The sequence below is a fragment of the Micromys minutus genome (assembly GCF_963924665.1).
Source record: "Micromys minutus genome assembly, chromosome: 8".
Lineage (NCBI taxonomy): Eukaryota > Metazoa > Chordata > Mammalia > Rodentia > Muridae > Micromys > Micromys minutus.
The window spans coordinates 39,333,434-39,358,994 of record NC_137977.1 but is presented as its reverse complement, the minus strand read 5'-3'; the positions used below and the strand labels follow the sequence as shown (position 1 = coordinate 39,358,994).

The 25,561-nt window shown below is 43.1% G+C and overlaps 1 protein-coding gene across 4 annotated transcripts in view; it reads right to left on the bottom strand.

The window, feature by feature from the left end:
• Positions 1-25,561, bottom strand: part of SNX24 (sorting nexin 24) — a 141,197-nt gene that overhangs the window by 61,800 nt on the left and 53,836 nt on the right. The window lies entirely within an intron of this gene.

The window sequence follows — 25,561 nt, the reverse complement described above, 5'->3', positions numbered from 1 at the left end:
TAATTACAGAAGCTGATTCTCCCCAAACCCAGAAGGCTCAGGAGACCCCAACCCAACAGCGCTGATTAATGAGCCCTTGAAACAAACGCTCACTAACTTCGGCATTCCCTAAGACTGTGTCTATAGATGGGAAACTTCTTCCATGCTCTCAAATGCTAATTCTTTTTTTTTTTTTTTTAAACTCAGAGAATATCCTTCCAGTGAAACGACTTCATCAGATGACTACAATGGTACAATTCTGAGGACCCAGTCACAGGAGCCCTGTCTGGGTGGTTTGAGGAAGGCACTGTGTCATCTGAGACAGTCATGCAAACAACAGTACATTTTAGGTTAATTTCTTCCTAACCTGCATATTCATCTCTAGTCTCAGCTGGGCTTATCCTGCTGCGTGCAAAACCGGGCAGATGCAGGGAGGGCTCATTTTCCCTGCATGATGTGAGTGACAGCTTGGTGCTCCCGCTTCCAGAAGGTGGAAAGGCCAGATGCAGGGGTGCTCTGGGCTCACTAATTAGTAGGCACTAACATGACATTTTCTTGATTCTTGGGTCACGGGGTCAAGACTGGGAATGGGGATGAGAAGCATTGTGAGTTGCTCATGAAAACACAGGCTCAGGCCCAGGAGTACAGAGTCTGGCAGGAAAGGAAATAAAGAGCTCGTGCTACTCCAGAGTCTCCGTTTCACCCTTGTTTTGATAAGTGAGACTCTGAAGATGAGGGAATAATGCCAAGCTCAAGTGACAGTTTTAGCCAACCCTTTGGAAAAAAAAAAGTAAAGAACAGCCCAGAGTTAAAAATAATAATAAATAAAAGGCCATATTTTAATCCAAAATATATGTACTTATATTTAACATAGGACATAAAAGGTTCTATACTTTTATTATGAAAACAGAGCCTGATGGTGCCGTATTTCTGCTTTATATGTAAAGATTTCAAGTCAGATGTATTATCAAGCACAAATGTTAACTACACTTTTTCATATCTTTGAATTATAGATTCTTATACTGCAAAACTCAAAGAAACCCATTTTCCAAAAATTTACTGGGGGCTGGAGAGATGGCTCAGGGGTTAAGAGCACTGACTGCTCTTACAGAGGTCCTGAGTTCAATTCCCAGCAACCACATGGTGGCTCACAACCACTGTAATAGGATCTGATGCCTTCTTCTAATGACTCTGAAGACAGCAACAGTGTACTCATATAAATAAAATTTTTAAAAATTACTGAAAAAAATTTTTTACCAATTTAATTAATATTTCATATTACCAATTCATTTCTTCAAGAATTCTTCCTTAATACTTTTCTTTAGTGATTAAAGGAAATTGTTTTCTTTTGAAATACTTACATGCTTCAAACTTTCAGATATATACATCCACTACCTATTAAAAAAACATTGTTTCCTAATCCAGCAAAGAAAATGACCCTTCTTCCAAGAGCTTGTCAAAAAAGATAGCTAGAAAGCCATTTCCAGAAACAGACGTAAGAGTCAGGCAGCTTCAACTCGGGCCCCTTCTTAGTGTCAAGTCCCTTATCTGATCAAAGCAGTGTGGCAACAATAAAAGTAGCTTTCATCCGCTGAGCTGATAAAACTGCTCTAGATCGGATTACTGGGGGCTGTCTCACAACAGTCCCCTCAACTGATAAGTTTGCTAAGGAATCTATAGGACAGAGCCGTGGTAAGGCTCAGCATACTGTGTCACCCTCAGACAGACTCTCTTGAAGGTCATGGGTATGATGTGTTAAAGCCCACACCCACAGTGACACACCTACTTCAACAAGGCCACACCTCCTAATAGTGCCACTCCCTCGGTCAAGCACATACAAACCACCATAGACATGTTGTGCTCTGTTATGCTTTGGCTGCGTTAAGAAATGCCATCCCATCTACTGCCCAAGATGGTTCTGTCTTCAAGTTCTACAGTTACTTTTCACAAACACTAAGTTCACAAAGGAGGCAGAGGGTTAGAAGAGCACCAATAAAAGAGGTGTATAACAGGTATCAACTCTATTCTATTGCCACTGGAAATACTGTACCCAGTGCTGCTAAGATTTTTTTTTTCCTTCAGGGTTCTGAGCAAACATTTTTGAAAGGAAGTTGATTAGCCAGGATGGAGTCAATTCAGGACATTTTCTTATTATTTTTTACTACATAGAAAACCTTTTCTCGTTTTGTAGTCCTGAAAAAGTTCCAGTGTAGAAACTACACTCTGGGGTAGTAGTGACATCTCAGGACTCAAAGAACAGTGTGTGGAAGGCACCCGGCACAGTGCCTGGCATTCAGCTGTTAATTTATTTATCATATGCACAAAGGGTTTACAGTGTGCCTGGGAACTGCCCTAGGCTCTAGGATTCAGTAACAAAAAGACAAGAGCCTGGCTTTCAAGGAGCTGGGACCCTGAGTAATGACTGAGTAATAACTGAGCTGGATGACACATCTGGGCGCAAATGACATGGTGCCAGCTAGACATACAGGTAAGTCAGGCATGGAGCTTGACACAAGTGTTAAACAGCATGCAGGAAAGGTCTCCCTGAGGACAGAGGCAAGGAAAATTGTACAAGAGTTAATATATTTAAGAAATATAAAAATATGCAACCCACAAGCCAGATAAAATCTAGTTTTTTAACCAACAGGAAACACAATTTAGAAGAACAAAAAACAATGACAGAATCAGTATTCTTAAAGGACACAAGACTAGGGGACAAAAACATTCAATGGTACTCTTGCTCTGAAGAAATTTCTTACTTTCAAGATCCAGGATGAAAGGCTAAGGGTCAAATGGGGGAAGCCATGAAAGAAAACACAAACCACAAGAATGGAGATTGTGGAAAAAAATCATCAACACCATCAATGAAAATTACACTGGATATGATGAGTCATTGAGGCTAGTCATGGAGGAAAAAAAGCTAGTGTTGAGACTCTAGCAATTAAAAACTATCCAGCATGAAGCAAACACAAGTGAGGGCATAAGTTATCTTTTATTTCTCTGATGTAATTGTTATCTCTGAGGCTTACTGCCTTAGTCTGTTAACCCAGACCTAGTCCTGCAGGCTTCTAGCCTCTGTACAATATAATCTAGGCCCAATATTTAGCCTCTGAGACTTGATGCTAAATAAAATCATCCCATTGACGGCCATCCTGAACTTTGGCTGACTGGTTCAACTCAGCCGTTCCAGCTCAAAACTCTTCTCCAAGCTGTTTTCTTCAATCTGTCTTCTCTTGCCTTTTGATTGAATTGTTCTTCTTGGCCTCATACTAAATTTGACAATAAGTTCTAATCTTCTGGTTTCTTCTCATTCTTTGGCTCGTTCTGTCTTTACTGGTGTCTAGCTTGCTCTCTCTCTCTTCAACCTGTCTCTAGAAAACTCTCCTGGTAAAACTGCTTCTTTTCCTTTCTCTCTTCTTCTACACTGCTTTCTCTTAAGTAGCCTCTTTTTTTCTCTCTTTTCTTATAAGAGTTGGGCATAGCCTATCTGTCAAATCTTTCTCTGATCCATCACTTTGTCTGCTTCTCAATTAGACATCACTTTCAAGCATGGTGCTTCCTTCTACAAACAACAACAAACAGACCTACCTTTATTGTTTGGGAATAAAGGTGTATACTAAGGGCATTCCTGTATTCCAGCCAGAGGAATTAAAGGTGTATGCTAAGGCTGAGACACAGTTAGAAACAACATTTTTTTCAGTAAACAACACAATCTTGAGTTCACAGTACGATCAAATATCTTGTAACAAGAGGGGGAAATCAACTAAAATATGAAGAAATAGCTAGGTGTTGTGTCTCACGCCTTTAATCCCAGCAATGGGGAGAGATGGGCAGGCATATCTCTGTGAGTCTGAAGCCCGCTTGGCCACCAGGATGGCCAGGTCTCTGTTACACAGAAAAGCCCCATTCTCAAAACAAACAAATAAACAGCCCCCCCCCAAAAGCAAACAAAGAAAATTGAACCATATGATAACTAAACAGAAAAATGTATCTATAAACTGAAGTCCCTAGAGTAGATGAAAGATTCAGGCAATAAAGGTTAGAAAGCAAAGCAAATATATTAAAAAATATCACCACTGTTCCCCATCCCAATTTAATACAAAATGTAAGTGGATAAATCCAACTCAGTGGAGATATACACAAACCCCTAGGAAAAGACAGATCAGCAAAACAAAGGCATCATCATTGCCCAAAGTATGTATGACAAGGAAAATCTGAAAGGCAGTAAAGAAAACATTACCCAGAAAAAGAAGATAGCGCAATATATTATTATTATGAATAATTAACATTGAAAGAATATATATGTAATTTGTATTTTAAAAGATTTGAATGGGCCATCCAGGCAAACCAAACTGAATTCTTGCTCACAGTAAAAGCCCATTTAATGCTCGCACCAGTCCTACATGACAGGCACCATTATCCCCATTTTCCAGGGAAGGCAGGAAGCAGGGAGATTACACAACTTGGCTGTTCTTGCAAACCATAATTTAACTCCAGAATCTGTCTTAGATACAGTACTATACCAAGACCCAGTGGACAGACTCACTTATAAAGCCTCATGCCTCCTATTTGGAGGTGGAAAAAACCCTGTGAGTTCAAGGTCAGCCTGGTCTACAGCTCCAGGACAACAGAGAGACCCTATATAAATACACAATACAAACAATTTTAGAAGGGGCTCTAAGTGGAGAAGATTATTATATTTGAAAACTAAATTTAAAAGTTAAAAAAAGTTTTCCCTTATTTAGTTTTAAATAAATAATCTCTTATTCTAAAATACTAAGTGGATAAAACCATAAGCATTATCAATTAATTGTACTGGTTTGGGTAGGAAAAAAGGTAGCTTTTCTCAATTTTTTAAAAAACTGAGCTTCAAAAAATTTAAAGAAAACACATGTAAAATTACCCATGCTTATTTTAAAAAATCCCTACAGGATTACCACAATACAATATTATAATACCTGGCTGTACTGTTGTGTATGGGAGGCTGGTGGGCATTTCAATATAATTCTCTCAGAAGAAAACGCATGACTGCAAGCAGGACCAAAACAGCAAACACTGATTGGGAAGAGAAAATGGACCATGTAGAGTTGGAAGAATCCTGATCAAACAAAAAACAAACAAACAACAATAATACCTTTGAAAGCAAAAGGAAAACCAAAGATGGAAAACATTTGAGTTTCCTGAGCTGAGACCATGGGAAGAATCTGTGGTGGTTTAAATGAGAATGGCCCCAATAGGCTCACATGTTTGAACAATTGGTTGTCAGTTGGCAGTGTTTGGGAAGGATCAGGAGGTGTGGCTTAGTTGGAGGAAGAGTGCCACTAGAGGTAGAGTTTGAGGTCTCTAAAGACTTGCCATTCTCAGTATGCTCTCTGCCTCATGCTTATAGATCAAGATGTGAGACCTCAATATTCTTGATGCCATGCCTTTGCCCCACCACCATGGGCTCTAACCTTCTGAAACTGTAACCCCAGTAACACACTGTCTTTAGTGTTGTTTTGGTCATGGTCCTTTGTTACTCTAAACAGAAAGAAATGGAGGCAGTTTGACAGACACAAGTAGAAAGATCAGCCAAGGACAGCCACATCTATTCACCTGATTTTTTCTTAATTAAAGAAACAACCAAGTGTTGCTAATATATACATGGCTTGTGTTATCAGTTTGACACACCTGGGAAGAGGGCTCCTCAATTGAAGAACTGCCTCCATCAGATGGCCTTTGAGCATGTCTGAATAATACAAGGGGAACACTCCACTTTGTGGGCCACCACATCTAGGTGCCTGGGATTTATAAGAAAGGAGGCTGAAGGTCAGCCTGAAGTAAGCTAGTGAGTAGCATTTTTCCATGGTCTCAGCCTCGAATTCTTGCCTTGGCTTCCCTCAATGATAGACTATAACCTGGAAGTCACATAAACCCTTTTCTCCTCAAGCTGCTTTTAGACGCGGTGTTTATCGAGGCAGAAGAGAGGCATGCCAGGACAGGGCACATTTGGGGAAAAAGCAGAAACAAAGATCAAGATCCACCGCACTGAGTGCCAGAGTCTGCAGAAAAGCTGGTCGAAGATACTGCCATCAACTGCTGTCAGCGTCAATAGTAGGTGACTGTGAGCCAATTCCATTCCTGCCAAATCTGCTAAATATGAGGTGAGGTTTATCATGTATGCTTTCAGGACTCTTCTGAAGGTACAAATTAAAAACACCAAAGAAAAGGTGGAGGGGGCACAACGCCAGGAGGCCTGATCTAGAAATGAAATGGGAGAAGAATCCTAAAATAAGAATTTTGAAACTTAGAACAGATTCACATTCAAATAAGAAGTGAGAAGACTTTAAGTAGCCCTTAACCAAAAAATGTAGGGTGTGATTAATAAACCAAAAGGGGGGTGAGTAATACTGGTTCAAACATAAGATCCTAATGATAATCCCAAAGATTTTGCTATACTCTGTCAAGAAAGAAGGGTATGGACGTCAAATGTGTGTGAGGTATGCTAGCTCATGTTTATAGTCCAAGAAAGCAGGAGGCTGAGCCAAAACTGGGGACAGCTTGGGCTACATATGAGCTTCAAATGAACCTGGACTCCAGAGTAAAAGTGTCTTAAAGTCCCCTACCCTCTTAAAAACCACCTGTATCCACTATATGGCTCAAACAGATAGGGCTTGGTACCCACCGTTCCTCGACAGAGCCTGCCCTGGGCAGCTCTAACTCAACAATCATGAAGTGATGCTTTTGGTGTGAGCACAGAGGCTCAACAGATTAAGATGCCTGCTGCACAAGCCTGGCGAAGTCTTTGATCACCAGCACCCATGTAAAAGCGGACGGAGTCTCACTAGATGCTAAAAAAGCTTTTGACAAAATACAACACCCCTTCATGTTAAAAGTCCTGGAAAGAACAGGAATCCAAGGCCCATATTTAAACATAATAAAAGCAATATACAGCAAACCAACAGCCAACATCAAACTTAATGGCGAGAAACTTGAAGCAATCCCACTAAAATCAGGGACTCGACAAGGCTGCCCACTCTCCTCCTACCTATTCAACATAGTACTGGAAGTCCTGGCTGGAGCAATTAGACAGCAAAAGGAGATCAAGGGGATACAAATCGGAAAGGAAGAGATAAAAACATCACTCTTTGCCGATGACATGATAGTGTACTTGAGTGACCCCAAAAGTTCCACCAGAGAACTCCTACAGCTGATAAACAAGTTCAGCAAAGTGGCTGGATACAAAATTAACTCGAACAAATCAGTAGCCTTCCTATACTCAAAGGACAAACATGTGGAGAAAGAAATTAGGGAAAAGGTACCCTTCACAATCGTCACAAAAACTATGAAATACCTTGGTGTGACTCTAACTAAGCAAGTGAAAGACCTGTACGACAAGAACTTCAAACCTCTAAAGAAAGAAATTGAGGAGGATCTCAGAAAATGGAAAGATCTCCCATGCTCATGGATTGGAAAGATCAACATCTTAAAAATGGCCATTCTACCAAAAGCAATCTACAGATTTAATGCAATCCCCATCAAAATTCCAACCCAGTTCTTCATGGAATTGGAAAGATCAATGTGCAAATTCATATGGAATAACAAAAGACCTAGAATAGCTAAATCCATCCTCAACAACAAAAAAACATCTGCGGGAATCACTATCCCTGACCTCAAGCTATATTACAAGGCAATTGTGCTGAAAACTGCATGGTACTGGTACAGAAATAGGCATGTGGATCAATGGAATAGAATAGAAGATCCAGAAATGAGCCCTCATGTATATGGTCACCTGATTTTTGACAAAGGAGCAGTAAACATTCAATGAAAAAAGGACAGCCGATTCAACAAATGGTGCTGGTCCAACTGGCACTCAGCATGCAAAAGAATGAAAATAGACCCGTTCTTATCTCCTTGTACAAAGCTCAAGGGTAAGTAGATCAAAGATCTCCACATTAAACCAGATACACTGAAACTATTAGATGAGAAAGTAGGGAAAAACTTAGAACACATAGGCACAGGAGAAAATTTCCTGAACAAAACACCAATGGCTCAAGCTCTAAGGTCAAAGATTAACAAATGGGACTTAATGAGATTGCAAAGTTTCTGTAAGGCTAAGGACATCGTCAAGAAAACAAAACGGCAACCAACAGAATGGGAAAAGATCTTTACCAACACCACATCAGATAGAGGCCTAATATCCAAGGTATACAAGGAACTCAAAAAGCTAGACACCAGAGCATCAAATAACCCTATTAAAAAATGGGGTACAGAGCTAAACAAAATGTTCTCAGTTGAGGAACACCGAATGGCCGAGAAACATCTGAGGAAGTGCTCAACATCCTTAGCCATCAGGGAAATGCAAATCAAAACAACCCTGAGATTCCACCTCACACCAGTCAGATTGGCCAAGATCCAAAAATCAGATGACAACAGATACTGGCGAGGCTGCGGAGAAAGAGGAACACTTCTCCACTGTTGGTGGGGTTGCAAACTAATACAACACTGGAAATCAGTCTGGCGATACCTCAGAAAATTGGATATAGTACTACCTGAAGACCCAGCTATTCCACTTCTGGGCATATACCCCAGAGACACTTTAATACACAACAAAGATATATGCACCACAATGTTCATAGCGGCTCTATTTATAATAGCCAGAAGCTGGAAAGAACCCAGATGTCCTTCAGAAGATGAATGGATACAAAAATTGTGGTACATTTACACAATGGAATACTACTCAGCCACCAGAAACAATGACTTAACCAAATTCTTAAGAAAATGGCTGCATCTAGAGAATATCATCCTGAGTGAGATAACCCAGTCACAAAAGAACAGACATAATATGCAGTCACTGATATTGGGATGCTAACCCCAGAGGCTCGCACTCCCCCAGAAACAACTCACAGACTGTATGAAGTCCAGGAAATAAAGAGAACAAAAAAAAATATATTTACAAAACAAGAAGACTTTGACAATTTCCATGTTGCCTTTTTTTTTGCATGTACTTTATGCTCATTGTAACTATTAGGTTTTCAATGCATACTGTCAAGCCCTTGAAAAAATCAAGTACTGACTAAAAAATATATTCACATAGTTTTATGTAAAAATTATTTTAATATCTGAAAAAACAGTACTGACAAAAATGTATAATTTTAAGCAAAATATGTTTAAAATCTGTACATTTATCTTTGTTTTGTAAAATAAAGTCGTTTTTTTAAAAAAAAAAAAAAAAGTGGACGGAGTGAGCTGACTCCAAAAAGTAGTCCTCCATGCACCATGCATGGCCAAGGTCATGAATGCAGATGTGCACACAGACACAATAAGTGAAAATGCTCTATCAAATTAAACTCTTATTCATGGTGAAAGCGGATGTGGAAGGGAAGGAAATACACAGGATGAGTGCACTGGCTGGTTCTGTGTCAACTTGACACAAGCTGGAGTTGTCACAGAGAAAGGAGCCTCAGTTGAGAAAATGCCTCCATGAGATCGGGTTGTAAGGCATTTTCTCAACTAGTGATCAAGGTGGGGAGGATCCAGCCCATTGTGGGCAGTGCCATCCCTGGGCTGGTAGATCTGGGTTCTATAAGAAAGCAGGTTGAGCAAGCCAGGGGAAGCAAGCCAGTAAGTGACATCCCTCCATGGCCTCTGCATCAGCTCCTGCTTCCTGACCTGCTTGAGTTCCAGTCCTGACTTTCTCTGGTGATGAACAGCAATGTGGAAGTGTAAGCTGAATAAACCCTTTCCTCCACAACTTGCTTCTTGGTCATGATGTTTGTGCAGGAATAGAAACCTTGACTTAGACAATGAGCTAGGCTCATCTTGCCAAGTGCTTGGGAGTCAGCGGAGACCTAAACATTTAGACAGCAAGAGATGCAGGGGACATGAGTTCCTGAGAGCTGCAATGGTTGCTCTCCTGAACCCTGGGGCCCTGGACATATCTCACTTCCCTCCCGCACATATTCTGCTTTCAACATCATAATGATGCCAATGAGGTCAAATGTCTGAAATGTTTCTACAGAGACAGGGGGAAGATTTCCTTGAGCTTATTGATATCTGTAGAACTGCAGGATTATAGATACCTTCACAACTTCAGGTTTCCAATCTTACACTCTAGTAGTGGTTTTCGTGGCTGCCTTTTGACAGATCATTTGATTATGAAGCCTTCGTTTTTCTTCTTATTTTCAGCCACATCATCAGTATGACACAAAACCAATCAATCAATTCAGCGAGGGGAAAAACACAGTCATATCCATCAGGTCATCCACATTATTGTCTATGTGGTTCTCCATTAGCTTCAATATCTCATGGTGCTGGCGCAGTTCAATAGGAATGCTGCTCTCACTGTACTTGTGTGGGTGTGATAATAAACTGATTTGTTAAACAACGCCATTCCAGAAGACCGCTGCTCTGTGACCCTTCCCCTTTTCCCTTCCAGTCTACTCTAAAAGAAGGAAAGTATATACATCTTATTTCCAGTACTTATTAACTCCTGCAGATCTGTAAGTAGCTATGATACAATATGTTCACCAGTGAAGTAAGAATAGCTTGATAACACTCATGCTAGAGACCACACGCATCGGTCTTTGTGTTATGAAATATGTGGCAAGGGGGTGTCTGTGGTACCCCGGAGCCGAGGTGCAACCCTGAGAAATTAGGCCTTGCAACAGACCTGGTGTAAAGGGGTTTATTGGCGGAGGGGAGAGAAGTGAGGACCTGGAGATGGGATAGAGGCAGATGAGTGAACATGTAGACAGACAGACAGATGGGAGCAGAGCAATGAGGGCAGAGAAAATGGGGGTGGGGGCAGAAAGAGAGAGGGGGCAGAGAGGGAGGGAGGTAGCATGCATGAAGAACAGAGAAAGAGGGAGAGGGAGGGAGAGGGAGAAGAAGAGAAAGAGGGAGGGAGAGGGAGAGGAAGAGGGAGAGGGAGGGAGAGAGAGAGAGAGAGAGAGAGAGAGAGAGAGAGAGAGAGAGAGAGAGAGAGAGAGAGAGATATCAAGAACAGATTCAATGCAACCTCCACCAAAATCCACGGCACTCTTTTCAAAACTACAACAATCCAAAAACTTATACGAGGACAAATTAAGACCATAATAGTCAAAGTAGCAATATCTGATCTCAAACTATACTCCAGAGCCAGAATAACAGCTACAGCACAGTACTGCCACAGAGATATACAGGCTGGTTGAACAGAACAGAGGCTCTAGACATTAACCCACAAAGCTACCGCCATCTACTTCTCAAAGATGCCAAGACAACACATATTGGGAAAGACAGAAGCCACTTTTTAATTTTATTTTATTTCTCTCTCTTACACATGCACACTTTACACATGTGTGTGTAGATAAGTCTATCTCTAGCTGTGGGAAGCATAAGCCTATGTGGCTGAGAATTTCTTGTTTTGTTCACAGCCCCTTTCTATGGGCACTGGGGCGGTGAGTGCCAAGCTCTCTGTGTTCTCTCTGGGCTTAACTTACTGGCTTTCCTGGACCCCGGGAAAGGAAGGCTGTCTGCATACAGCCATGAAAAGACTCCCCTAGCCTTGAGCTCTGGTGCTTGGTTCTGGTTCAGGTCTTGGGCAAGCTCTGTGCCCACCAACATATGGAAGCCATACCTAAACTCGAGGTCCCTCTTGCCCAGGTTTCTGGTGATGGGGAATCAGCTTTTCTCTGCTGTGAAGAGGTGTTAAAAAGCATGTATTAGTGACTTTAAGGTGCCGTCTCATAAGAAGACCAGACGCTCTTGAGGATCACAGAATGATTAGCTTCCTTCAAAACTCAGAGATGCTATCTTAGGAGAACACATTTTTTCCAGTCACTTCATTTAGTAACTGTTGTACTGAAATGCTGGTAATTATAAAAGACTGTCTCCAAATACTTTTTGAGAACCTAGCACATGCCAGACCCCAGCCAAAGGGTTATTAAAGTGGCAAAGCTAGGAGCGGTGGTGTGTGTCTGTAACACTAACACCCACTCAGGAGGCTGAGGCAGGACAGTGTGGTGGTTTAAACAAAATTTGTTCCCATAGATTCACACATTTGAATGTCTGGTTCCCCACTGGTAGAACTGTTTAAGAAGAACTAGAAGGTGTGGCCTTTTTGAAGGAGGTGTGTCATCTTTCAGGTTTCTTTCTTTCTCCCCTGTGCCTACCTTTCTATCATGCCAGCAAGGTGCTTGTGGATCAGATGTAAGCTCTCAGCTCCTGCTCCTGCACCATGCCTGCCTGCTTGCCTGTTGCTTTGCTGCCTGCCTGCTGCCTGCCTGCCTGCCTGCCTGCTGCCTGCCTGCTGCCTGCTGACTGCCTGCCTGCCTGCCTGCTGCCTGCTTTCTGCCTGCCTGCTGCCTGCTGCCTGCTTTCTGCCTGCCTGCCTGCTGCCTGCCTGCCTGCTGCCTGCTGCCTGCTGCCTGCTTTCTGCCTGCCTGCCTGCTGCCTGCCTGCCTGCTGCCTGCTGCCTGCTGCCTGCCTGCTGCATGCCTGCCTGCCTGCCTGCTGCCTGCCTGCTGCCTGCTGACTGCCTGCCTGCCTGCCTGCTGCCTGCTTTCTGCCTGCCTGTCTGCCTGCCTGCTGCCTGCTTTCTGCCTGCCTGCCTGCCTGCTGCCTGCTGCCTGCTTTCTGCCTGCCTGCCTGCTGCCTGCCTGCCTGCCTGCCTGCCTGCTGACTGCTGCCTGCTGCCTGCCTGCCTGCCTGCCTGCCTGCCTGCCTGCCTGCTGCCTGCCTGCTGCCAAGCTCTCTGACATGATGGCCATACCAAAGCTTCGAAACTGCAGGCAGGCCTCAAAGTCAATGCTTCCTTTTGTTAAGTTTCCTTGGTCACAGTGGCTCCTCACAGCAAAAGAATGTTACCTAAGACAGACAGAAACTTTAAAGCCAGTCTGAGCCTCTCCCAAAATAAATAAGTACAATGTTAAAGAAGGCAGTGGGGGAATGCTCCTTTCCTAGAATTTCATGTGTTAGTACAGGAGACAGAAGAAAGAAACTGGGAGTGAGGGAGGGACCAGAGGCAATTTCTAGCAGATGGTCAGAGTGGGCAACACGGAAGATACAAGCACAGAACATGAGGCCTCATCATGGAATGCACTGGGGCAATACATTGGTTTGTGTTGGGTTTAAATTAACCCACTAAAAACAAAACAAACCCTGCACGGTCCCAGAGCCTAAGCACTAAATTTATTTATAAAAATTACAGTTAAAGTTCTGCATCAAACCAGTTTATCCCTTTTCTTAGATCTAAATGGCCAACATCAGTAGCAAAGGGCCCAGGAGAGGAGTCAGGTTTCTAATGAGCTGGGGCTCAGCATGAATCACTGTCATTCCTCATGTGGAATCAGCATTTCTAAACCCATGGTACAAGGAGCTGCTAAAGAAAGAGAGGAAAAGGCCATTCCAAGCGCTTCTAGTATTGATCTCTCTTACACCAAACAAAGAGATTCTCCTAGTTACATGATATATCATAATCACTTAATTTGTCTGACTGCTTTAAAAAAGAACAATGGATTCAGGAAAAGGTGTTGACTTGCAGAAATATAATCATGTTGAAGGCTTTTTTTGCCCTTTGGATGGGGTTGCTTACTCTTAGAAACATGATGTACAGAGTCTCCAGAGAAACTGAACATGCAAGGCTCCAATCCAGGCAATTCCCAGGAGCCCACAGAAAATCTAAAGCAGAAAACCATGAAGCACTCAGACACTGAGCAAGAGCAGCAGGCGGGCACACTCTGAAAGCCTCGGTCCATAGTTCAGTCCCTGACTACCTGCCTGCACATAAACAGAGACGAGACAGACGTGGGGCTCCTGGCAAGCAATTCCCCATGAACCAGTGCATACAGGTTTAAAGGAAACATGTGGACACAGTCCTTTTTGTTGTTGTTGTTGGCAAAAATGGCTCACAAAATAAGGAACTACTGCTTCCTGCCATGATTTGCTCTCTAAGTATGTCCCGAGTTCTGCTCCACAGAATACCTTCACTCAGCCTGGATTTTCTCAGACTAAGACTAAAAATCACAGTGTCATCCCAAAAGGGAAAACAAACAAACAAACAAACAATCAAACAAACAAAATTTCCCAAGACATAAAGCTGCCTGGCTGTCAGGGACAGTACATCTAATTTAAATATAGTGGGTGGTAGGAAATAAAAGTTTTATCTGTACTGTTATGTGGCTTTCAGGAGACAAACCACAGGAGTACATTACTTGGAATCAATACACATGAGAAATTTAACAGGGCCTGCAAGAATGGTGAAGTTTGCCTCGTAAGTGCTAGGGCATGAGTTCTATCCCTGGCACCCACATAAAAATAATGCCAAGGCCTAAAATCTCAGTGCTTCAGAGGTGGAAACAAGAAGGTCCCTGGGGCTCACTGACTAGCCTGCTTCGCCTAATTGATGAGCTCCAGACCATTATAAGAATCTGTCCCAAAGAAGATAGATGGTAGTCCTGGGCATGACACCTGAGGTCACCCTCTGGCCTCTCCATATGTAGGCACACATGTGTATGTGCACTCCCACACAATTGTACTGGCACATACACACACACACACACACACACACACACACACACAAATAGAACACAACGCACAAACTAGTGATTATTTCTATAATACACAGCCATATACTCATATATATTGTTTATTGTACCTAGTACCAAGCTAAATTTGAAATATAATACCTCATTTTTATATTTATGACCATGGCTAGGCTTGTGCCAACTTGACACACAATCTAGAATTATCTGAGAGAAGAAAACATCAACGGAGAAGATGCCTCTGTGAGATCAAACTATAGGACATTTACTTAGTAGTTGATGGGGAAGGGCTCAGGCCATTGTGGGTGCTGCCATCCCTGGGCTGTAGTTCTGGGTTCTGTAAGAAAGCAGGTTGAGCAAGCCATGATAAGCAAACCAGTAAGTAAGCTTCACCACAACACCCTACCACCACCCCTACCCACCCCACTACCGCCACTTCAGCCTCTGCATCAGCTCCTGCCTCCAGGATCCTGCCCAGTTTCAGTTCCTGTCCTGACTCCTTTCAGTGAACAGTGGTATGGACGTGTAACCTGAACAACCCTTTCCTTCCCAGCTAGCTTTTTGGTCATAGTGTTTCATTACAGAAACAGAAGCCCTAACCAAGACAAAACTATCTTTACAAAAGTATTTTTGTTTCAATGACAAAAATTATAAGCAGTGCAATGTTTAAGGAAGGATTAGTCACAGCATAGTCAACATGAAATTATACTGTTAATTTTGCTAAAATTAAAAAAAAAAAAAAAAAAAAAAAAACCCTGGGCAGGTGAGTACATGCTGTAATCCTAGTAACCAGGAGACTAAGATGCTGCAGGTTCAAAGCTGACTTGGACTTCCCTGCAAGCTCTACCCAACCAGAACAAAACGAAAGCAGGTTCCTGGAAGAGTGACTCTTTTAACTTAGTAATTGTGTGTGTGTGTGTGTGTGTGTGTGTGTGTGTGTGTGTGTGTGTGTGTGTGAGAGAGAGAGAGAGAGAGAGAGAGAGAGAACCTGCACACACGCTCCACTCAGTCACACATCCTTTGTAAGAAAGAAGTGGGGGTAGGGAGGTAAAAGTGGGAGTAGGAGAATTATTTTAAAGAATTGTCCCTTCTGCTTTCCCTTTTTTCCCTCCTCCTTTTCAATTTTTTTCTTGTATTTTCTATACACAGAGTACATAACACACACACATACACACACACACACACACACACACACACCATTTTGACTGAAAATATTTAGTTTGAAGACAAAAAGCCTACATAAATCAGGAATGCCAAGTACCAACTCCCTCTTTAACATCTGCTAGGCAGAAGCACAGGAAAGTCGTTTTCTAACTCTCTGCTTTCTGTCATCTATAACGTACGGTGAGTGACCAGGCACTGCTTTACATCTTAATATTTTACTTAAGCCTAGCATCTCACGACTGCTTTGTCAGACATATGTGTTCCAAGTCTGTTCTAAGGCAGAGACTGTACTCATGTGCACATATTCTGTACCACAGTTTAAACAGTGCATGGACAACCAAATACCCATTCCTCCGTAACTAAGAATGCTTACTTCACAGTCCTCTACCCACACCCCTTCAACTTTCTCTAGCAGCTTCTTCCAGGTAGCTGTCTTGGTCAGCCTCTCTCTTGCCAAGGAGCAGATGTAGTTCTTCAGGCAGGCAACCTTTATCTTGGACTCTCCCTGCCTTGCCTAACTCCCCCAGCCTGTGGGATTTCTGTTATAAAATCAGTTCAGTCTATCAAACTAAAGACCCAGGTTTATCTTGGCTTGACAGTGGTTTTTAGGAAGCCACAACCACATACACACTTTCTGTTCCCACTGACTTCTTTTTACTTACTTCTCTCTTCTTGACCTAAAAGGAAATGCTGTAGGGCTGGTTCAAAATGACATGCTACCTGGCTTCTCTAGTTCTTGACATTTCAAAAACCTCTTACCTTAGAGGAATACATAAAAATATGCCAGTGGCAAAGGCTGTAAGCAAATGCTGGCCTTCCATTCTAGGCTAACAGTTTACTATTAAAAAGATTCTGCTCCTTTGGAAGGCCGTTTTTCTGAAGTTCCTATAACCCTTAGCCTCAGAAGGGTTCCCTGGACCCCACACAAGTGACCAGCAAAGCCAGGATCTGAGCTGGTGCATATCCAGTATGTGAAAGGTGATTTGCCCTTCTCTCTTGGCCTCCAACCCTGTGACAGGATGTGGCCGTGATTTTGTTTGATTCAGTTATGATTATGACATCACTTTCCTAACACCTAAACAACCAGGAAGAGTTAATCACTGCTACATCTCTCTGATAGGCTCCTAAAATACAAGGAAACTAAAGTGATTAATTTTTCTGGTCATGAAAAACACTATATCCAACACCACAGTAACAAATATAACAACCCTCCAACCATTCTCCTACTCAGGTTTCTTTCTGGTTAAGAGATGACCCCTAGAAGAGTTGTGCACCTTTCTTCCTGTCCCCCCATTCAAAGATGTTTCCACTTCATTAACACAATTCTTTATTTTCTACTGCTTTGTTAGCACCAAAGAGAAATTCCAGGCTTTAAAAGATTCAAATGACTTCTCCCCAAATCAGTGCTGGACTCTCTCCCCTCAGCGTGCCGATTTACATGAAATCTCTGAGAGTTTCTCTGCTTCCATAAAACACAGTGCCGCTGCCCATCAGACCCACGTCTGCCTCTCTGCGCAAACAGTCCAAAACAGTTTTCCTGATCTGTTTCAACTTGAAGTGTTGTCAATATATGGATTGTCTTGCTTTCTAATTCAGTGAAAAATCTAGTTTTCCATTAGTCTCTGCCTTTCTAATTTTCGATACAGCCTTACTAAATGTAATTATTAAAGGCAGATTCAAGAAAGCAATTACTGGGCTACTGGTTTATATCTCTGAAGTCTTAATAAGTGGTAAAAAGTTGTAATTGCACCGAGTATAACATAAATTTTTCTATAGATCAGACATAGACAGCCTTGAGTTTGTATCTGGAGAAATGTCCTTACCACAGCACAGACTCTTAACCTCGTTTGAGCTCCATCCCAAGCAGCGCTGGGGACAAAGTCGGGAAACTCCACGCCAGGAAGAGCACGCTCAGCTTTGTCTTCAGGGCCTGTGGCTTTGGTTAACACCTAGTTTTTCTCAAATGCCTTCTCCCTCCCATTTGTACCTATGTCAGGAAATTAAATTAGACATTTAGCAGGTACTCATTGGGCTCTCAAGCTCTATGAACTATTTATTACATTTCTAATAAATACGGTGCCAAGCTCTGCACTAGACACAGGCTGAGCAATTCTAATCTACAGCTTTAGGATTCTTACAACTTAGTAAAATAAAATAACATAATTAACTATAAGGCGATATACTCTCCCAGTAGTATAAGATTATTTAAAGGCCTAAGGACAAATTCTTCCTGTGAGTGGGGCATACTAGTTACTTTTCTATTGCTACGATAAAACACCAACGCCCAAGACAAAGGGAAGAAGGGAGATGGGACAGCAGGCAGGTAAGAGAGCTTAAACAGGAAGCTGAGAATCACAGCTAAGCTACAATCATGCAGCACTTTGGGGAAGTGAAAGTAGAAAGAGGCGAAAGAACCCCAAAGCCTGCCTCTAGTGACTGAATTCCTTCACCTCTCCAAACAACACCAAGTGGGAACAATTTTCAAATGCCTGAGCCTATGGGGGAGTTTCCCATTCAAACTACCAGACAGGGACATAAGCTCTTCCAGTGCTTGTAGATCGAATCTTCTCCCATCCACATGCGGATTCTCTAAACCTCAATGAGACTGTTTTCTGAGAGGTCCTTTAAGGAGAGGTAACTACTTATGTTTGAATAAGATAAGAAGGGCAGGACCCTAATCCAACATGACCGCTGACCTCACAGGAGAAGGAATCACTGTGACGGCTCCCATACTATGGGGCTAAGGCAAGAATAGTATGAGTGTGACAAGGAGAGCCATTCACAACAACCTCGAGCTTGAGCTATGAGAATGAACCACACAGCAAGGTTGTCCATCTCAACAGAGGAGGAAGAGGCAGGATCGCAGACCAGCTTCTTCTGAGTACAAGGACCTTCCCTGTCCTTAAAAATAACCTTTACTGTTCTCAGGGATGCCTCTCCATTTATCTGCAATATTCCAAATAGAACCTACTGGAAGGCAAGATGATTCAGTGGGTAACAGCACTTGCCACAAATCCTGATGTCCTGAGTTCAATCCCTGGGACCCATGTAAAGAAGTCTCTACAAAGTGTCCTCGTGCCATAGCATATGCATACCCCCACACACAAATAAACACACACACACACACACCAGATAACATACCCCCACACGCAAATAAACACACACACACCAGATAACATACCCCCACACGAAAATAAACACACACACAGAACAAATAACATACCCCCACATGCAAATAAACACACACACACACACACACACACACACACACACAAAACAGATAGATAGTCAGGAAGACGCAATAACAACGTGAAGTAAAATCAATTCTGCCTGAGATTCATTCTAGATTATTCTGTCTGAGAATTCTAGATTCCTGCTAATTAAGCCTAGAAGAATCCTCACTGCAACTTCTAAGAGCCCATGAGGAGCAGATGACCACTACACCCACAGATCTGAAACCACACCACCTCCTTATTTAAATACCTGAGAACCAGATACGAATCCAGGAGGAGAAAGAGGCACAGAATAAGCACTGGAAGAACACATTTACTCCTTTAACTCTATGAGGAAGTTAAAAGCCTGCAGAGTGAGCTGGCTGCTGTGGTACACGCCTTTTATCCCAGCACTTGGGGAAGCAGAACCAGGCAGAGTTCTGTGAGTTCAAGGCCAACAGGGTCTCTACAAAGTGAGTCCAGGCCTGCCAGGGCTCTGCTACACAGAGAAAACCTGTCTCGAAAAACCAAAACCACCACCACCACCAACAACAACTACAAAAAGCCTGCACAGTGAGTTCCCGGCAAATCACACTGTGAAGGGTTTGTGTGTTACTGTGCTTAGTGGCAGAAGCCATATTCTAAGGGGGTCATTGCTGAATGAGACAGAAGCCCGTCGGGATCAGGATTCTTCTACTCCTTGTGGCATCTGAGGAGCCAGAGTTTTATAGTTTCATTTATAGTTCAGCAGAAGCCTTCTCTTTTACAGAAAATGAGGCTAGCAAGTGCAGTTGTATAGAACTCAATAACAGAATTAAGGCTAGTTGACAAATCTTCTGTACAGACTGAGGGGGCTGGGGGCACGGGAAAAAACCATGACCGAATATGCCATGCAAGCAGGTAAACCTACATCCCAAGTCACACACCAGATGAGGCCGAACATCAGCTCTCAGACGCACCACAGGCTATGGAGAGGTGGGCAGGGGAAGAGCCTCTCTGTTTAAAGTGAACCAGTGAGGGCAGAGGAATCAGCGAGCCCAGAAACAACATACACAGAATGTGAGGTATAAGACTATGACATAGCCCAGCAGTAGGATGTCGTAGGTTCAATCCCAATACCGCACAGGGTATGTGGGGACCCATTCTATATACTGTCTGGAAGGTGTGTGTGAGAACAGAGGAAACCCTCTAAGCCAGTTTTATGGGAAAGTAGTATGACCAACAACATCCAAATCCGAGGTCTCCAGGAAACTGCTAGCTGCTCCCTAACCTCGATTACTTATTACATAGCCTTCTCCTGCTCTGTTGCTTGCTTGCTCCTCACAGAGGGCTGTCTGCCCCTCACACTCCAGCCACCCTCGCAGCCCAGTAGGGGGTGACTCTAATTTTGAACTCCTCTCTCTAGTCTTATATCACTGACCCTGAAATGAACAAGAAAAGAACTTCAAAAGCAACAGTGATGAGCAAAGACTAGACACTGTACGGCCGGGCAAAAGAGAAGTCGCCCAGGAGATTAACTTTGGCGGGGAAGGTGTCAACACAATGGGAGCAACACAAAAAATAACTGAAGCCTGTGGGTGGGCAGGAGAGGGGTCAGAGTTCCAAAGTAACTTTCTCCCATTAGATTATCTCAAGTAGCTTTCTCATTCTCAAAGTGAATTTGACCTCTGGTGATCTTAACTTCCCCAACCTTCCCATAGAGTATTACATTCCTGATAATACATAATGGTTCACTCTTTCAAGAATAAACCATCTTTCTGCCTCGGGTCTATAAGCTCCCATGCCACCTGGCGCCAGTGCCCTCAGTGAAAAACATGCTCTTGAATGAATGACCCAACCACACACTCTGTGGGAAAGAACCCAAGAACCCATGAGACGTAGTCTCAGTCTCTGGGCTGGGAAGACAGCTCTGCGGTATGTACTGGCCCTGCAAGCCCGAGAACCCCAGTTCAATCACTAAAACCACGTAACTGTCATAACACTTACACGTGTGTGTGTGTGTGTGTGTGTGTGTGTGTGTGTGTGTGTGTGGTCTAGCAACAGGGAGATCAGGGGAGGGGAGGGGAATGTTTGCCTAGCCCACTTGTCAAGCTCCAGGCCAGTGGCAAAGGCTGTCTTTAAAAAAAAAAAAAGGTGAATATCCTTCCTGCGGAGCAACACCCACAAGGTCTTCACAGGTACCTCCTCCTCCTCTCTCTCTCACACACACACCTTTTAAATGCTGTCACTGTGATAAGACACTGCTGCCCTAAATACTAGAGTTATTCCTTCAGCATATATTTAGCAAGTACTTTTGGTGGCCAAGACGGCCCTCTGTGTCATGAGTAGCTAGAGACCTGTTCTAGCCCCCAAAGAACACAAAGAAGAGATGCTGATCAACCTACTCTATGAGTGTGATGGTTGCAATAGGAAATGGAAGGGAAGGCACCTAGTGCCTAAATGGTATCTCGATGGGGAAGCCTAGTAATGAATGCCTGCCCATGTTCACACTTACACTGCACAGCCAGGTACGTCTCCAGAGTATGTACGTGCTTAAGTGCTAACGCCTGGCATTTATTTTATTTTTAAAATATATTTATTTACTTCTTTACTGAGACAGGGTCTTGATATGTAGCCGAGGCCGGCCTTAAACTCACAAGCCTCCAGCATCGTCCCTCCCAAATGCTGAAAGTACAAGAGTGTGTCACCATGACTAGCTGGGCTCAGCATTTAAACCTTTCCAATGCTAGTTTCAGAGACTGTGAACTTATCTTTGGAGTCTAAGAACTTGGGCTCAAGTTCCACCATTTTGTGTACTAGCTACATGATCTTCAATGTTATTCAAGGTCTGTAAACATCAGTTTTTTCATCTATTAAGGAGAAATGGTAACATCTGTGAAGATAAATAGATATAGGTAAATATAGATATATATTACACAGAAAGTATAATTTGGTCAAGAGCTAGAGAAATGACTCAATGGTTAAGAGAACCTCGATCTTGAAGAAGAGCAGGTTTTGGTTTCCATTCCTTGGAGTGGGGCTATTCACAACAATCTATAAATCCAGCTTCAGGAATCAGATTCCTCTTCTAGACAGGATAATCACTAAGCTGCAAGGGGCAGCACTGAGCCACCCCTGTGGTAATTTGCTCTCCCTGCCTCCTACCTGTGAAACCCAGTGCACAGGTCATCAGCCTTGGAGGTCTAAGGCTAGAGCATATGGTTGTTTCTAATTGTCTCCAAGACAAGAATGAAACTCTGGAAAAGATAGAAGGGTCTCAGAGAACAGGTACCAGCACCAAGGCACAACCTGAAATCAAATGGAGGTGTCCTGTCAAACAAGAATGGCTTCTTCCTGGAGCTTCCTGGTGAGGCGCATGACTCGTGCTGAGCATCTGGGTGGCTCACCAGCTCTGGAAGGCAAGATGACACTGGGCTCTCTAGGAAAGTTACTCCAGCTCAGAGAAGATAGCTGCGTTCTTGTGACAGCTACACCACTCTTCCTTGCTTGTGCCAAGTGGCCAGTACAGTGAATGTAACTGTCAATATTTCTTGCCATAACAGAGTTGACAACCTTAGGCATACCGTGGGTATGACCATGACCAGCCAAACCAAATATCCTTGGCTCCTTGAGGTGGAACCAATTCCTGTTGTTTCTGGCCTTTTCCTCCATGTGGTGTATAAACACGGTACTATGTCTTTTCTAGGAACTTTGCCAACATGTCACAACTCTTCTGGTGGACAAAAGTGATGGCAGATGGATCAAACCCATATTACAAGATTCCCAGCAGCTTTCCCCTCATTTCTGACTCTGATATAAGACCTTTTGTTCCACATACTCATGGGGTTTACCTACAACAAGTCACTGAAGGCAGCTCCTGGCTAGATGTCCCATTGCTAGGGGCATGGTAGCCATAAACATGACTGTTTGGTGACACTTGTTAAAGTTGGCCAACATCTTCACGTTCTCATCTGTGTCTGGCTTTGGGTTACTGACAGGTATATACACCATGATCTTCAGGACATGTAGATCAAAGCTTATGTCAATCATTCTATCCACCCCAAACCCCACAGGTAGAGCAACTTGTTCTTCTGTAGGTCAATCAGATATCTTGGGATTCATGTGCAACCTGAAGCTTTGGTCTCCTCTGGAGATGCCACCAAGGGAACGTACCTAGCAGCTTTCCAAACTTGATGATTTCTTCTTCAGTCTGCTGAGATAGGTAGGAGCCAGGATGATAAGGGCCCTATTCTGCCTCTTAGGGTTCTATGAAGTTTGGTGATTCAGACAAGTAACAGAATAAGGGAGACAGCTGTCTCAGCCACACTGATGATGTCATGGTTCTGTAGCACACTGGGAACTAACTGCCAGATGTTACATAGGCATTGGCTTCTTGTAGCTACACTTAGCAATGGCCTCCAGGAGATGAGAAGACTCTGTGATCACATGGGACTGGGAATCTTGATACCTTTGGTGATAACACTCTAGTCCTCAAGGAAGATTCACCAGTCCATCCATCTTATCTAACATCTGGAACCAGTAGTGGCTGTCTCAGTGCTGCCTGGCTTGCTTTTCAGGAAGTGTGTCAAGTCCTTGTTCCTGTTCCATCTCTTCCAGAGTCTGCCTCTTCTATCAAGTCTTCATAGAAACATGGCTGCTCTTGATTATGCTGCTGCTTTATGTCGGTGCCCACAATGAATCATGAATTCCCACAAACATGGCCTGTGTTCTTCTTTTTGCTTTTTTAAGATTTGTTTTTATTATTTTTAAGTGAGAAAAAGGGTGGGGCAGAGAGAACATATTTATATAACCAATGTATAGAGTTTGTGGGGGGCAGAGGCTAGAGCTACAGGTCATTGTAAATCTTGCACACTAGTGCTGGAAACTGCCCTCTGGTCCTCTGAAAGAACAGTGGCCTGGTGCTTTTTTCCTTTTGTTTGTCTGTTTTATAGGCAGTTGTAGTCAATGGAGGTATCTTCAGATACATCCTACTCAATAACAAACTTGTCACTGTTCAGATGTCACCCAGATAACACAATACTGTGCAGTTCCTTGCTCTCTCTTCTTTATCTTTCCAACCTTTATCACCATTCTTCCTCATCTTCATTTCCACTGGTCTCACGTTCCCTCCTATCTCTGCATCCCAACACTTCTGAGTCTTCCAGCATCTTCCCATTCTTTCACTTTTTTATTGGATATTCTCTGCATTTACATTTCAGATGTTATCTCTTTGCTCCATCCCCATCCCCCCTCCCCATCCCATTGCCTTCATAAAGGTGCTCCCTGTCCCAACCACCCTCTCCCATCTCAGCACATTGGCAATCACATACACTGGAAAACATGCCTTTGTTGGACCAGAGGCCTCTCCTCTCATTGATGCCAGAAAATGATATCCTCTACTGAACATGCACCTGGGGCCATGGGTCTCTCCATGTGTACTCATTGGTTGGTGTTTTAGTCCCTGAGAGCTATGGTAGGTTTGGTTAGTTGATCATTTCATTCTTCCTGTGGGGTTACAGACCCTTTCAGCTCCTTCAGTCCTTTCTCTAGCTCCTTCATTGGGGTACCGGTGTTCAGTCTGATTGTTAGCTGCAAGCATCCTCCTCTGTATCAGTATGGTTCTGGCAGAGCCTCTGAGGCAGCATCCATATCAGGTTCTTGCCAGTAAGCACTACTTGGCATCAACAATAGTGCTTGGGTTTAGTAGCTGCATATGTGGTGAATCCCTAGGTGAGGCAGTCTCTGGATGATCTTTTCTCCAATCCCTGTTCCTCTATTTGTCCCTTTATTTCCTCCCATCAGTTTTGTTCTCCATTCTAAGAAGGACTGAAGCATCCACCTTCTTGCCTTCCTTCTCTTTGAGCTTCATAAGTTTTGTGAATTGTTTCTTGAGTATTCTGAGCTTTTTGGGCTACTATCCACTTATAAGCGAGTGCATACCATGAGTGTTCTTTTGTGACTAGGTTACCTCACTCAGGATGATAGCTTCATGTTCCATCCATTTGCCTAGAAATTTCATGAACTCATTGTTTTTAACAGTTGAGTAGTGCTCCATTGTATATATGTACCATAATTTCTGTATTCATTCCTCTGTTGAAGAACATCTGGGTTCTTTCCAGTTTCTGGCTATCATAAACAAGGCTGCTATGAACATAGCATTTGTCCTTGTCAGATGTTGGAGTTTCTTTTGGGTATATACCCAGGAGTGGTATAGCTGGATCCTCAGGTAGTACTATGTCCAATTTTCTGAGGAACTGCCAGACTGATTTCCAGAGTGGTTGTACCAGCTTGCAATCCTAACAATGGAGGAGTGTTCCTCCTTATCCACACTAGCATCTTCCTAAATCCTTTCCCTTTCCCTCTCTTTGAGCATCACTTGTTACTCTCCACCTCCTGCTTCTTGCTCTGCTTTGGGAAGAAATGTGGGCTAAGCTTCGCGTTCCTCCCCAGTCTTTTCTTGGCCAGAGTTCCAGGAGGAGAAGCCGAAGCTTAGGTTTCTTACCACCATGTTCATCCTCTTCATTCTTAAGAGACTGTTTAAAATATCTTCCTTGGTCAGGAGATAATCTTGTAATCTTAAATTAAATGCCCTGTCCGGGTCCATCATTGCCTTCATCTCTGTCCCTTTCTCTCATTCTTTGGATCATTTCTCATCTCCCTTTCTATAGACTTGGAGCAAGAGTGGCTGCCTCCTTCGTGGCTATCCCGGGACTGATGGCTCTTGCC